Source organism: Micrasema longulum, unplaced genomic scaffold, assembly GCF_059751315.1.
Source record: "Micrasema longulum isolate JH-2025_06_02 unplaced genomic scaffold, ASM5975131v1 h1tg001427l, whole genome shotgun sequence".
Classification (NCBI taxonomy): Eukaryota; Metazoa; Arthropoda; class Insecta; order Trichoptera; family Brachycentridae; genus Micrasema; species Micrasema longulum.
Window position 1 is genome coordinate 16257 of NW_028278613.1, and position 13944 is coordinate 30200.

The following is a 13944-nucleotide window of genomic DNA, read 5'->3' on the forward strand; positions in this document are numbered from 1 at the left end:
TCATGCGTAATTTCATATTATGTTATTTGACACGACACGGCACAGCATTTACCCAGATTTACACGAATTCACTGGAATTTCTACAGCAGCATAACCGCTCGCTATTTACATAAAAATACACAGTGAATAAGAACGACGCGGTAAACCAAATTTATTTCATTTTTATCATCTTAATATTTTTTGTTAATTGCAGTTGAAAGTTGAACCTAAGCATTTTATTTCATAGAAGCTTCGTCAATCAAATAAAAAAAATATTCATATTTACAAAAATTCAGTTCAGTTTTTAATATTCAAATTGACTCGCACAGTCAGAATCGTCTTCAACATCTTGAAATAACAAAGCTTTGAACAAAATGTACATAATCCAATACATTTTATTCAGTTCGCCGTTCGGGTTCGGTCGGCGCGCACTTCGGTACTTTCCGTCGGTGGCCATATTGGATATCTTTGGCCGTGTTGTCGGCGGTGCGATCGATATTTTATTATTTTATTGCCAATATTTTGCAAAAAGGCTCGCGAAATGGCCACACTCAAATAAAACATCTACAGAATAACCGTTTTTCTAAAAATTTCGTAAGTAATGTAAACGTTTTCAGTGATCCGTGTTACAAAATCGCGAAATTAAATGAACATTTAGCATCAAAATGTCATTTTTGAACAAATCTGTTTTTAGTTTTGTGAAATAAAACCACAATAAAACTGTGTTTATATCAGTGATTTCTTTAGGTAAGTGATACTAATATTGCTTTATACTATTAATTTAATATTTATGCAAATTATGATTTAAATTAAATTCAGAAATATATTTACAGGTGTTTATTTTGTGTGAGTTTTGTCATATATGGGTAAAATATAACATGAGCAATATGAATTATTTATGAGATAAAGTGACCCAAATATAGATATAATTCATTTATTGTGAATCATATGTTAAGTGATATTTCTGCGTCATTAAAGCCAGTCGTTTTATTTTAAGTCTTTAAATATTGCTCTCGACGCATTTTTATGTGTGATCTAATATTTACATTATAAATATACATACTACAATATAATATTATATCATTTATGAATATACATACATTATGATATAACGCTATGTTTGAATAATGTTTTTTTTGTTCATATACGTTTTCCCCATTTAATAATATCGTTTACTGCCTCTAAATTCTATGACTGCCCTTTTTTTAAATAGGTGTCCAATATTTACATTTTTCTGGCTTTATAAATATTATGTTTAAGTTGACTTTCATGAAAAAAACTCCCAGAATTGCGTTTTTAAAAATTAATAATTTTATTCTCAAACATCATGGTAGGTAGGTATTGTATAATTTTATTTGCCAAAATGTAAAGTACGTATAAGAAATTCAACTTCACTTACCCTTTTTTAAATCTACCTAATTTGTTTTTCAAAATGGTTTTATTTTGTAATACCAGTAGTTAATTTGTTTGAATTGTCATGTTTTGATAAAAATAATATGCGTGCCTGCAGTAGTTTATGTGGTCCAATGACGAAAAAGTTCAGCGCTACAGGAAATTGGATATAAAAATATATTTTGTTACACGCTGTAAGAATGAGGAACTTCAGCCCTACGGGAAATTGAATACAAAAATGTTTTCTTGCGCGCGGTAAAAATTAGAGCATTAAATTGTACTGTAAAATTTCTTCAAAATGTACGAAAAAAATAAAAATAAATATTTTAATAAAAACGCGCTACTTTGAATGACGTCACTGGTTCATATGAACCATCCAAAGGTATGAGAGCTTTAAAGGATATCCGGTTTGGTCACCGTAAACGAAGCAATCGGAAGAACTGTCATATAACAACCTCTGACGTCACACGCGCAGTTATTTCAGAAATACAAAACTTTAAAAAATCATAGCGCTGACAATACGCTATATAAAAATAAAAAAAATAAATAAAACTGGTTTGTTTAATATTACATTAACAAATAAAAAAAATAAAAAAATACACTGAACTTCCTAATCAGAACATTTAATTGTAGGTACCTACTTCGAACTTTCTTGAAAATGTATAAAAAAAATAAAAAAATGTTTTCATAAAAATGAACTACGTTACCGGTTTTTGTGAATCAACCAATCAATTATTGTGTTTTATTACATTAAAAAAAATACAGTTTCCGGCTAGCGATTTTTTCAACGTTTAGTTTATTTTGACAGCTATGGGGTTTATTTTTAAATGGCAGCAAAACTCACCGACGACGAACTCGTGACGTCACGGGCCGAGTAATTTTAAATGACAATACTAAACTTTTGAAAATCACAGTGTTGATAAAACGACACGTAATTATTATTATTTAAACCACCACCGAATTGCTTGGTGATGAAAATAATTTTGCGTGAATCTTTATCAACAAATCGTCGTCCCTACGCATATTGTCGAATCTGCATTTTGAGAGGTTTACTGGACAGCAAAAACAGAGTTTGATATTTTTTAAAGACAAGATACTGTAGAATTGCCAAGCATGTGTTTAATTTATTTAATTTTTTTATTTATTTATTTAACTATATTTTGAGTTTGTCCAAATTTTTGTAGACAAGGACTGGATTCAACTCCCCGGGGAGCTGTTTATATTAACATATTACAACAGAGATGAAGAACATTTAAGAGAAGGTAATATAGAAGTCTAGGCATAAACCAGCCATTGACAGGTCATAAGCCGTGTAGATGCCTAAACCAGCCATTAACTGGTCATAAGCCCTGTAGATGCCTAGACTTCTATATTACCTTCTCTTAAATGTTCTTCATCTCTGTTGTAATATGTTAATATAAACAGCTCCCCAGGGAGTTGAATCCAGTCCTTGTCTACAAAAATTTGGACAAACTCAAAATATTGTTGATAAATTACCTGGTCCATGAAGAAGTATAGAAATTGAAAAAATAATATTTTCAGGCGTTGCCTAGTATGTAGGTGAAATAATTCAATTAGATGAATCTCACCCGCATAAATAAAGGTTTCAGCTCTTTAACTTCACAAACATCAACAGATGAAATAATTGAAGGAATATAGATGTTCAAATATAGGCAGAATGGTGAATGTTACACAGTGTGTAAAGTGGCCACTTAAACCAGCCATTGACAGGTCATAAGCCCTGTAGATGCCTGGACTTCTATATTACCTTCTCTTAAATGTTCTTCATCTCTGTTGTAATATGTTGATATAAACAGCTCCCCAGGGAGTTGAATCCAGTCCTTGTCTACATAAATTTGGACAAACTCAAAATATTGTTGATTCATTTATTATGTTTGTACTATTTTAAGACTAAAAAAAAAGATTTGAATGGAATTGACAATTGTATAGAATTTTAATAAGAAAGTGTGAATATTTGGCACAGCTGTGTTTATTCTTAGCACGAAAAAGAAATCGAGGTCCTATTTTAGTATGTAAGAGCACGAAGGTAAAGAAATCGCAGAATTAATTTAACATACTGCTGCTTAAATTCGAAAGGGCCACAAATCCAAAATTTTACTTTTTTAGTTTTTTGGAGAATATTTTGTTAATTATCTCTGCTTTTTTAAGTTACTCTTCTTTGTTTATTCTCAAATGTAAAAACATGTCAAAAAAGTATAATGTTAAGTGTCCTCGGCACGGGAAACCCCATCAGTGAGGTCACATTATTTCTTCTATTAATTATAGTTTATAAGAGAAAAATATGAATAAATAAATAAGAATGCAAATATTTATTTTTATAAAAAAAAAAAAATCTTCGTTATTAATTTCATTTTTTTCTTAACTAACTAACTAACTAACCATCACGCCATTTCCCCAGAGGGGTAGGCAGAGAGGATAGAACGCCACACCACTCTGTCCTGGCACACTTCCTTTGCTTCCTTCACATTCATACATCTTCTCATGCACGCACGTCGATTATTCCGACTTTTCACATGACCACTTTCATTTTTTTCTTGAAGTGTTATTATTTGTTTTTGGTATTATAGATAAGATTACTTTTTAAAAACTAACTTATCTGCTAAACACATGTTTTTTTAACTGACATTCAAATGAAATAATATTTGTGTGCTCTCTTATTTCTAATGGTATTTCCTTATAATATAACTGTACAGCTCGGTGCATCAACGAGTTCTGTGTATTTGTTTTCCTGCGAAATGGTAGTCTTACTTCATGTTTATATCTTGTTTTATATACGCGTTCACATTGATTAGAAAAAACCTTTTGAGTCAACTCTTTCGAGGTATAACCATTAATCATTTTATGAACGAAAAACATTACATTAAAATAGATTAGTTGACGTACTGTCATAATTTTTGCTTGTTTCAGCATCAACTTTATTCTGGTGTATTTTTTTTTTCAAAATTACTCTCATAGCCCTATTCTGCAGAACAGTAAGTTTATTTTTTTCCCCTTCAGTTGCCAAAAACAAAATACCACTACAATAATTTATATGAGGCACAATAATGGAGTTATATATCATCCTGCACGAATCTGAAGTTAGATATCTTCTGATTCTTCCCATAAGAGAAACCTTCCTTGTTATCTTATTTGTCACATAGGGCTATGTATAGCGTGTGAGCTCGCCAATATATGACAGTAAAAATTTTATTGTCTTTGAATTTCCTAGAGTTTTAACCATCGAAAAAAAAGAAGATTGCAAATAAAATCAACAGACAATGGAAATTTGATGTGTATTATTTTAATAGATTGTTTATAACAGAAAAATACATAGAGAAATATGCATTTTTATTTTTTGTAATAAAAACAGTCTAGTAAATTCGAATAAATAAAAATACGCTTTATATTAACAATATTAATTAAAATGCAAAAATAACATTGAATACTTGAAAAATAAATATTACTGAGTGTTACAAACATAATTTAAAAAAACGGATAGCGATTAAAAGTAAAAACTATCTTTAGTTTAATTCTTATAGCGATAAATACATAAACATTATAAAACAGGAGTTATACAAATACAAAAATAATATTGTAACTAGGCGGCTACCTACACGGTTAAATTTCGAAACACCACGCAATTTCTTATCTCGGCTACGCTACGTAAAATGAAAAAAAATATTTAAATTAATAATTTTATCACGTCATGAAGTTGCCCCTGGGTAGCGCCTGCTAACGTCAATCAACAAAAACATCCTCGTTTTAATTACAATATTTCGGCTACGCCATGAATCTCTTTTTTTAAATAATTTCTCACGTCACAAAGTCGCCCCTGGGTAGCGCCTGCTAACGTCAATCAACAAAAACATCCTCGTTTTTATAACAGTATTTCGGCTACGCCATGAATTTCTTATAAAAAATGTCAAAACGTCACAAAGCCACTCTCTGAGTGTCGCTACTGACATCATTTACAAAAACATAATTATTTGTGCTTTTTTCAGGTACGCAACATTTTTTTTAAATACACCTACCTAACCGATAAAATACTATTAGTAATTAAACCAAGGTGTGCTTTAAAGTTCCGTATGGCCAAATAATATTATTTATTATTAGAATATTATTGACATGTAGTTCAAGCATTGCTGCATTCACGTTGCTTTACTTCTGAGAGCTCAACTGCTATGTTTTTCTATGGTTATGTTAATGTCATCTGTCATGTATTGGCGAGCTCACAGGCTATACTTACGCCGTCACATATCTTGTATTCTGGGAAAAAATCAATCTAGAACCCATAATAATCCCCAAATATTTTATCCCTTTCACTTCCTTTAATAGTTCTTCATCCATCACTATTGTTGGTGAAATAAGGATTTTTTTATTTCCTCTGTTCGTAAACTTAGTTTTATTTGTATTCAACTTAAGTTTATTCTTCTTCAACCAACCTAACAAAAAGTTTTAAACACATCAACACTGGCCTTTTAAACATTTGAACGCATTGTACATGTTACACGAAAACGAACAGATGAAAAAATGAGGAAGTTTTTTTTTTTTTTAATTTTTAAAAAAATATTTTTTAATTGACCATTAAACTAAGCCAAAATCTTTTTTTTATGTATCGTTTTATCAGCGCTATGATTTTTCAAAGTTTTGTAATTTTGAAATTACTCCGCGTGTGACGTCACAAGTTCTCTTCGGTGAGCTCGGCTGATTAGCGAATCGATTTTCCGTAAATCGTAAATCTATCACAACACTCTAGAATGGTTTTGTCCGTATGGGCGACTATTAGCCAGTGGCGTGGTATTACTCTAAGGCTGGGGCGAATCGTCAAAATAAGCGATTATGCACAGCTTACTATTATATTTGATTTTCGATAATAACGTTTTATAGTAACCATGTTTATTGTTTATTGTTATTCATTAAAAATCACCACTACCGTTAATATATTCCTACAAAAAAATATCTATGAAGTGCGCCCAGCGCCCAGCCCGTTCTCAGTGAACGATAAAACTAGCCGATTGCCTCAGCTTATTTGAAAAAAAATGTTTTTTCTTTATATATTCTATGTTTTTATTTTTTTTCTTATGTTCTCGTATTTAAAATTATATAAACTCTAATAAATAAACAACTATAACAATGTAAGTCACTCTCCAAGCACAAGAGTTAGTCACTTTTTTGGAGAGTTACAGTGATAACATTTACTAGATGTTAAAAGTAGATATGTATAGAATTTAATATTTTTATTTTATTTTTAAAGCAGCCAATGACAGGTCATAAGCCCTGTGGATGCCTCGACTTGTATATTCCCTTCTCTAAAATGTGCTTCGTGTCTGTTGTAATATATTAATATTAACAGCTCCCCAGGGGATTTAATCCAGTCCTTGTACACAAGAATTTGGACAAACTCATAACACTGTTGATAAAATGTGAGATTCTGTATATTTTTTGATTTGTGAATCACCCGTGTTAAAAATATCAACAATATTTTCAAATGTATTAGCAATAATTGCCTAACTATTAATAACGTTATTGTATTTGACGCCGGTTCGGCAGTTTGTATTGTGAATGGCTTTAAATTATTAAGACAAATATTTGAACATCTGTTAGAAAATGAATGTGCAAAATGTATGCATTTATAAACGTTCGCGTATAATGACATGTATTAAAATAATGTTAATGAAAATGGTCGATTACAAACGTCACATCCCTGTGTATATTTTAACAAGGGCTTCCAATCTCGACATAAATTCCAGTGTCGAGACTGAAACTAGACTCGGAGACCAAGGCCTCGATTATCTTCATCTGTACATATCGAAACGGTATATACAACTTCTGTACTATCTGTATCTACCTCGGTATATTATACCGGCTTGTCGTCTCGGCGTCATGTGATTGAATAGAACCAATGAATGATCCCGAAAATTTAGTCCGCGTTCCTTCATTAAGTGTCCTTTTTAAAGCCCATTATAAACTCCAACAATTCTCAATTCAAGCGAAAAATCCTCGCTTGAGCATGATATTTGTATGACTTTTGAGAATTACCAAGACGGTTTACTTAACGATCGTCTGTATTTATCTACTGAGCGATTACAAGACCAACTCTCGATACGTACACTAAAAAAGATAGTAAAACAGATGGAATAAATATAATTACTAATGATTTTTTTATAGTGGCAACTTTCTAATGTATGAATACTCTTATTTGTTAATAGGGCAAAATGAAGCGACATTATTTTTTGTATCTATCCGCTCGTTTTCAAAACTGGCAGTTATGTCAAAATTTAATTTGAATTGAAATTTTACTTATTTCTCTCTCATATTTTGAATACGCTTTTAAGAAAAAAAAGTGCCAACCTCAGAACAATATTTTTTAAAAATCAATCGTAAATAAAGTAAAAATTGCTCGGTGGAGCAAAATTTTTGTCACACTTAATGCGTAGATAAACGCATCGACGGGCTGTAGACCCGTCGGTACAAACCGATGTACTTACATCAAAACTTAGTGAGGGGATCGGTAGTTTATCTTCGCAATCGCTCGAGAGAATTTATCTTCAACTATACCGTCATGGTGAAGATATGACGTCCTTATTTTCCCATCATAATCGAGGCCCAAGTTTTGAAACGTCGACTATTCGATACTAACGATTATTCGAATGAAAAAATAGTGCAAACAATAGATAAATCACATCATAGCATTATTGTAATGAAACTTTTAAACAAAATTAATACAAAGCATAACAACCTATCTCTATATCACCACACACATATATCACCACACACATATATCAGCACACACATATATCACCACACACATATATCACAATAGACAACAACAACAAACCATCACGCTGTTTCCCCGTAAGGGTAGGCAGAGAGAATAGAACGCCACAACACTATATTTGCATACATATCTCGCTTCCTCTACATTCATACATCTTATCATGCACGCGCGCCGATTATTCTGACTTTTGACACATCCATCTTCAAGTATTTGTTAGATTTGGTCATGCCATGTCTTTCTCGGTCTTCCTCTATTTCTGCATCCATCAACATTCGCATTGTAAATATTCTTAGCCGTTCTTTCGCTGTCCATTCGTTCTACGTGTCCAAACCAGCGCAGAGCTCCTTTCTTGATTTTGTCGATAGTGCTCGTCTTAGCCTTACATAATGTACGGATCTCGACATTTGCGCATCTATCGTACATAGTTTACCACACATTCGCCCGAGAGATCGCATTTCGGCAGCATTCAGCCTACTTTCATCCCTGTTTTTCCAAGTCCATACTTCGCTCCCATACATCATCAATAGCCGAAGTAAAATACTACACTGGCTCAGTATCAGGCATAGAAGAAACATTCACTTGTTCAAGACATTCGTTGTTCACATTTATTATGCAGTCAGTAACCTCACTTCCCATTTCAAATACCATAACTTTTGACTTACTTTCGCTCATCGCTAATTTGCTCTCCGGGCATACATCATACATTCTAGAGACTATTTTTTTGCAAAAATCCTCGTTGCTGCTTGCTAACAGAGCTGCATCATCAGCATACGAGCATACTTTGATGCGCCTGAACTACTGAGCTCAATAAAATTAAATATCCCAACTAGAAACCACAGACAAAACTTACCCTTTTATACCGATAACCATAGAACTAACTATGGTTTTCATTCCCCTATGCCCAGAATTCTTAGGTCTGCCAACAAACACACCAGTCTTGATTTCTTTGATAACAAGTTGTCTTCTTTCAAACGATCACTGAATCAAATTCCATTATAAACACCTCTCTTCAGCTTCCACTCCCACAAAGTCTACTATAAACCATTGAGTCTTTCTACTTTTTTGATAATAATTTTGTATAAATGTGTCCATAAAAATGCCCATTGGGGGTATATATATTAGGACCATTGTTTTATATAATATACATTAACGACATAATACACAGTGACATAATGGAAAAAAAAACAATCTATGCGGACGACTTAGGAATTTTATATGAAAACAAAAATGACATTGAAACGACTAAAACCATCAACAATGACGTGCAAAAACTATTAGAATGGACAAACAAAAACTTCTTAACACTAAATGCCAAGAAATGCAATATAATACATTTCCAAACACAAAAGAAGAACCATAACATGAACATAAAAATAAACAACGAAACTCTTAAAGAACTAGAACATGTGACTTACCTAGGACTCACAATGGACAGACAATTAAAATGGACAAAACACATAGACGGACTCACTAAAGTAATGGCATCACTACATAGCCTCTTCTACAAAATTAAAGATTTTATACCAAGAAAGGAAAAAATTATGATGTACGAAGCCTATGTCAAAAGTAAATTGAGTTACATGATCGCCTTCTGGGGAACTGGCAACAAGACAGACATAACAAGAATACAAAGACAACAAAATAAAATTCTTAAACTAACATACAACCTACCCTACCTGACCTCTACGACTGAACTGTACAAAAAAACACACCAGTTTGACATAAACTACTTGACTAAAATTGAGACCTTAAAACTTGTGCACAAAATAACACTGGGAAACATACAAGACGACGACATAATATTAGTCAAAAATGCTGACATTCACAAATATAACACTAGACAACAACAACACTATCATATTGAAAAAGCAAAGACAAACACAGGACAGTCAAAAATACTACATAATGGACTTAAACACTACAACGACCTACCTTACTACTTGAAAACTTTTAATGGAGACAAATTTAAAATCAATCTGAAAAAGCACATGATGACTGAACTAACTAGACTAGACGAGACATAAAATGACTAGACAATATTAAATTTCTAATGTAACCCTGACGGGTTTTTTAAAATTGTAAATAAATAAAAAAAATATATAAAAAAATAACTAGATGTTCAAGTTATTTGTACAACTATCTAAAATAAATACAATACAAAACAATTAGTCTTACAATTTAAATTTGGCTAATAAAATGAAATAAATTCAAATATTTTTATTATTTGTCTTTAAGAATTTAGTCAGAAAAAAAATAAGTATCCAAATCATTTTCATCGTTATATTTTTTAATACGTATGTAAATTACGTGCTAGCAACGCGCAACAAAAATATATTTTTGAAAATAAAGAAGCCCCTATATGCTTAAAAAGACAAGTATATGAATCGTGCATATTGCCGGTGACAACATACCAGTGGCGAATGGTGATTTTATTTACAGGTAAGCTATAAAAAAACATATATTTGTACCTACATAGGAGGTACATAATATAAAGTAAGTAATATATACTATAAATTGATATTTTTCTCTGGTTCTGTGTGATACAACAACTCTTATCCATGAAATCAACTCAAACGATGAACTTCGTGATAAATTATAATATATAGATATATTATCCATTATTTTTATATATAATTCATTAAAAAATAAATTAAAAAATACCACAATGAATTCAGTCGATATTAGGTAATCAATTGAAATGTCGACTGGCCGAATTGTTCTAGTAATTAATAGTGCTAAAAACGGCCGCGTGGAGCGCTATATGTCCCGCAATATGACGCATGAAAGTAATTATGGTCTTATGTCAAAAGTACCATCTCAAAGAAAAATAGTTCTTAAGAAACAATGTTTGAAATACTATTTTCCAATTCAAGAATCTTCAAATAATTTGTGTAATCTGCAAGTTTAATCTAAGAGAAAAAACCCGCACTTGGGTTAAGACATTGAAATTATAGTGTACTTATTTGTATGTAAAAATAAGCTGGAATAATCGGCTAGTTTCTTGGCTCACCGCAGGCGCTGGGAGCGCTTTATTTATATTTATATTAGGCTAAAAATACAAACGGTGGAAATGTTTTAAAATAAATGGTAATTATTTATTTGTTTTTCTGTAAATAAAGTTAAAATAAAACATTATTATGGTCAATCAAATATAATGGTGGGCTGCGCATAATCGCTTCTGTAAACGGTTCGCCCCTGCAACATACGGACTAGAAACCATGTCTGTAACACAAAAAAGTAGCTAGAAATTAAAATGCACGCAACCATCCATGGAAAGACAGATTCTCGGTGTATGTCTAAGAAACAGAGTAAGAAATAAAGAAATAAGGCGCCGAGTCGTGGATATTATGGGTCGTGCTTCGAAATTGAAATGGCAGTGGGCAGGACACTTGGCGAGGCAAAATGATGGCAGGCGGACACCCAGAATAATAAAGCGGAGACCATGGGCTAACAAAAGAAGTGTTGGAAGGCCAAAGAAAAGATGGGTCAATGATGACATCTATCTGCCTCTATTGCCGGTAAAACGTGGATGTAGAAAGCGGGTGATAGGAAGGAATGGAGACGCTGGAAGAGGCCTTTATCCACCAGTGGAGAAAATAGGGCTGAAGAAGAAGAAGAACGCGTTCTGTACCCCCTAGAGAGCGTTTAGAATCGTACTGCTGGTCTCGAAATTTCGATACTAGCATCTCGGAGTCATTGTTAATATTTAAAGATTCAAAATTACGAGAGTCTAAATATGAAATATTATGATTATTTTGACTCCTCAGAATCCAGCTTTTTTAAGCACCTACGAATGATTGTATCTTTGTTAAATTACCTTATAAAATAAATAATCTCCAGTCACGTACAGATGCGTTTGTATGGCTTTTCTGCTGTTACATTTTTTGGCAATTTACCAATACTGACCGTGTATTGATTTCTGATCAAAGTTGTTCCGTGCTGTGATATGACAGGGGCTTAAAACACGTAATCCTTGTATCACCGACTTGAAAGGCATCATCGATGTATTGACATATTATTGCAACACAGATGGAGAACGTTTTAGAGAATGTATAAGAAAGTACTCATATATCGGATACCATTTTGTTTTCATGATGTAGAACTCAAAATATGAAACTCGTGCATTACGATTTGGCATTTTCTATTACTTTATTGAATATTCAATTGATTCTTAAAAAATTAAACACCTATCGCAGCGGAAAAAATACATCAATACATTATTTTTTGGGCGAAAGAAAAAGAGTCTTCATTTTGGATGCAGTGGGTGCCTTAATTTCGGATTCAATGGATAACGTAAGAAGTACATAATATTTTTTCATTTCATTTTTTTTATAATTCATTGCCCAAAAAACATTATGTTCAAAACTCGTTTATCTATCTTAGCTGCTCCAAATTTAATTTACTTTGTCCCCATTTAGATATTTTTAATACAAAATTTTGTGACTTCAAAAAAAAACTTTTTGAAACACTGTAAAATGAAACATTTGTCAGTGTGTAATAAGTTTATGTTCCTTTAATTATGTTTATTTTATTATAATATCAAAAATTTTCGACCTGTTCAGGTCGAAGAATTTGTATATCTGGGTAGTATGTTTACTAGAGATGGAAATATGGACAAGGATATTGAAAGGAGGGTTAGTGCCGGTAACAGAGTTAATGGTGCCTTAAAGTCTGTCGTAGCAAATAAGTGTCTATCGCAAGAGGCTAAATTAGCAGTTCATAATGGAGTTCTGGTACCAACCCTAATGTATGGAAGCGAAGCATGGAGTTGGAAAAAAAGGGACGAAAGTAGACTGAATGCTGTTGAAATGCGATCCCTCAGGCGAATGTGCGGAAAAACAATGTATGATAGGTGCCCTAATGTCGAAATTAGAGCAGAATGCAAGGCTGAGTTAAGCATTATCGACAAAATTAAGAAAGGTCTTTTGCGATGGTTCGGTCATGTGGAGCGAATGAATGATGAAAGAACGGCTAAAAAGATTTATGATGCGAATGTGTCTGGTTGTAGAAGTCGAGGAAGGCCGAGAAAGACATGGCATGATCAAGTACAACAAATTCTTGAAAGTGGTCATGTGAAAAGTCGGAATAATCGACGTGCGTGCATGAGAAGATGTATGAATGTGAAGGAAGCAAAGGAAGTGTGCCAGGACAGAGTGGTGTGGCGTTCTATCCTCTCTGCCTACCCCTCTGGGGAAATGGCGTGATGGTTAGTTAGTTAGTTAGTTATATCAAAAATTTGATTTGGTCAACTATATTATGAAAATCCCTCTCCTCCACTCCTCCACTCTATTTCCTCATCCCTTAACCTTCTTACGAGCTCTTTTTTTTTCTCATGTCTCATATAATATATTACTTTTATCTTTACTGTGTAACACGTTCTCTCATTATATTTGTGAAAAACTTTAACTGGATGTATGTACTATTTTTTATATATTGTATTCTTATATAACAATTGTTGTTTTTCCTTAATTAATAAAAATAAAATATAATCCAATATACTGACAGAGATCAGTTTGTATGTTCCCAATAATTATACTAGAGCGAGATCCCATGCACTGCTTTACGCACCCAGAAGCCGCAGAAATGCAATTCAGAATTCATTCATTAATAGGGCAATTTGCTTGCTGAATACGGCTTCTGCGGATAATATGGTTATATTTTTCTGTACATATCGACAATTTAGCAGCTATTTGCTTTCTATTCATTAATTTCCAACTTATATTAACAGTCAGTAAGGAGTATCTAATACATAAAAAGGGAAAATTAAATTACACTCACTATGGAGTATACTTTTT

At 32.5% G+C, this 13944-nt stretch overlaps 1 protein-coding gene across 1 annotated transcript in view; it reads left to right on the plus strand.

The window, feature by feature from the left end:
* Window positions 1–388: 388 nt before the first annotated feature.
* The window catches only part of LOC148275436 (diacylglycerol lipase-alpha-like), a 134965-nt gene continuing 121409 nt past the window's right edge, over window positions 389–13944 (plus strand). The window contains 1 exon segment of the mRNA XM_088235712.1: window positions 389–726. The gene's annotated coding sequence lies outside the window, so the exon portion shown is untranslated.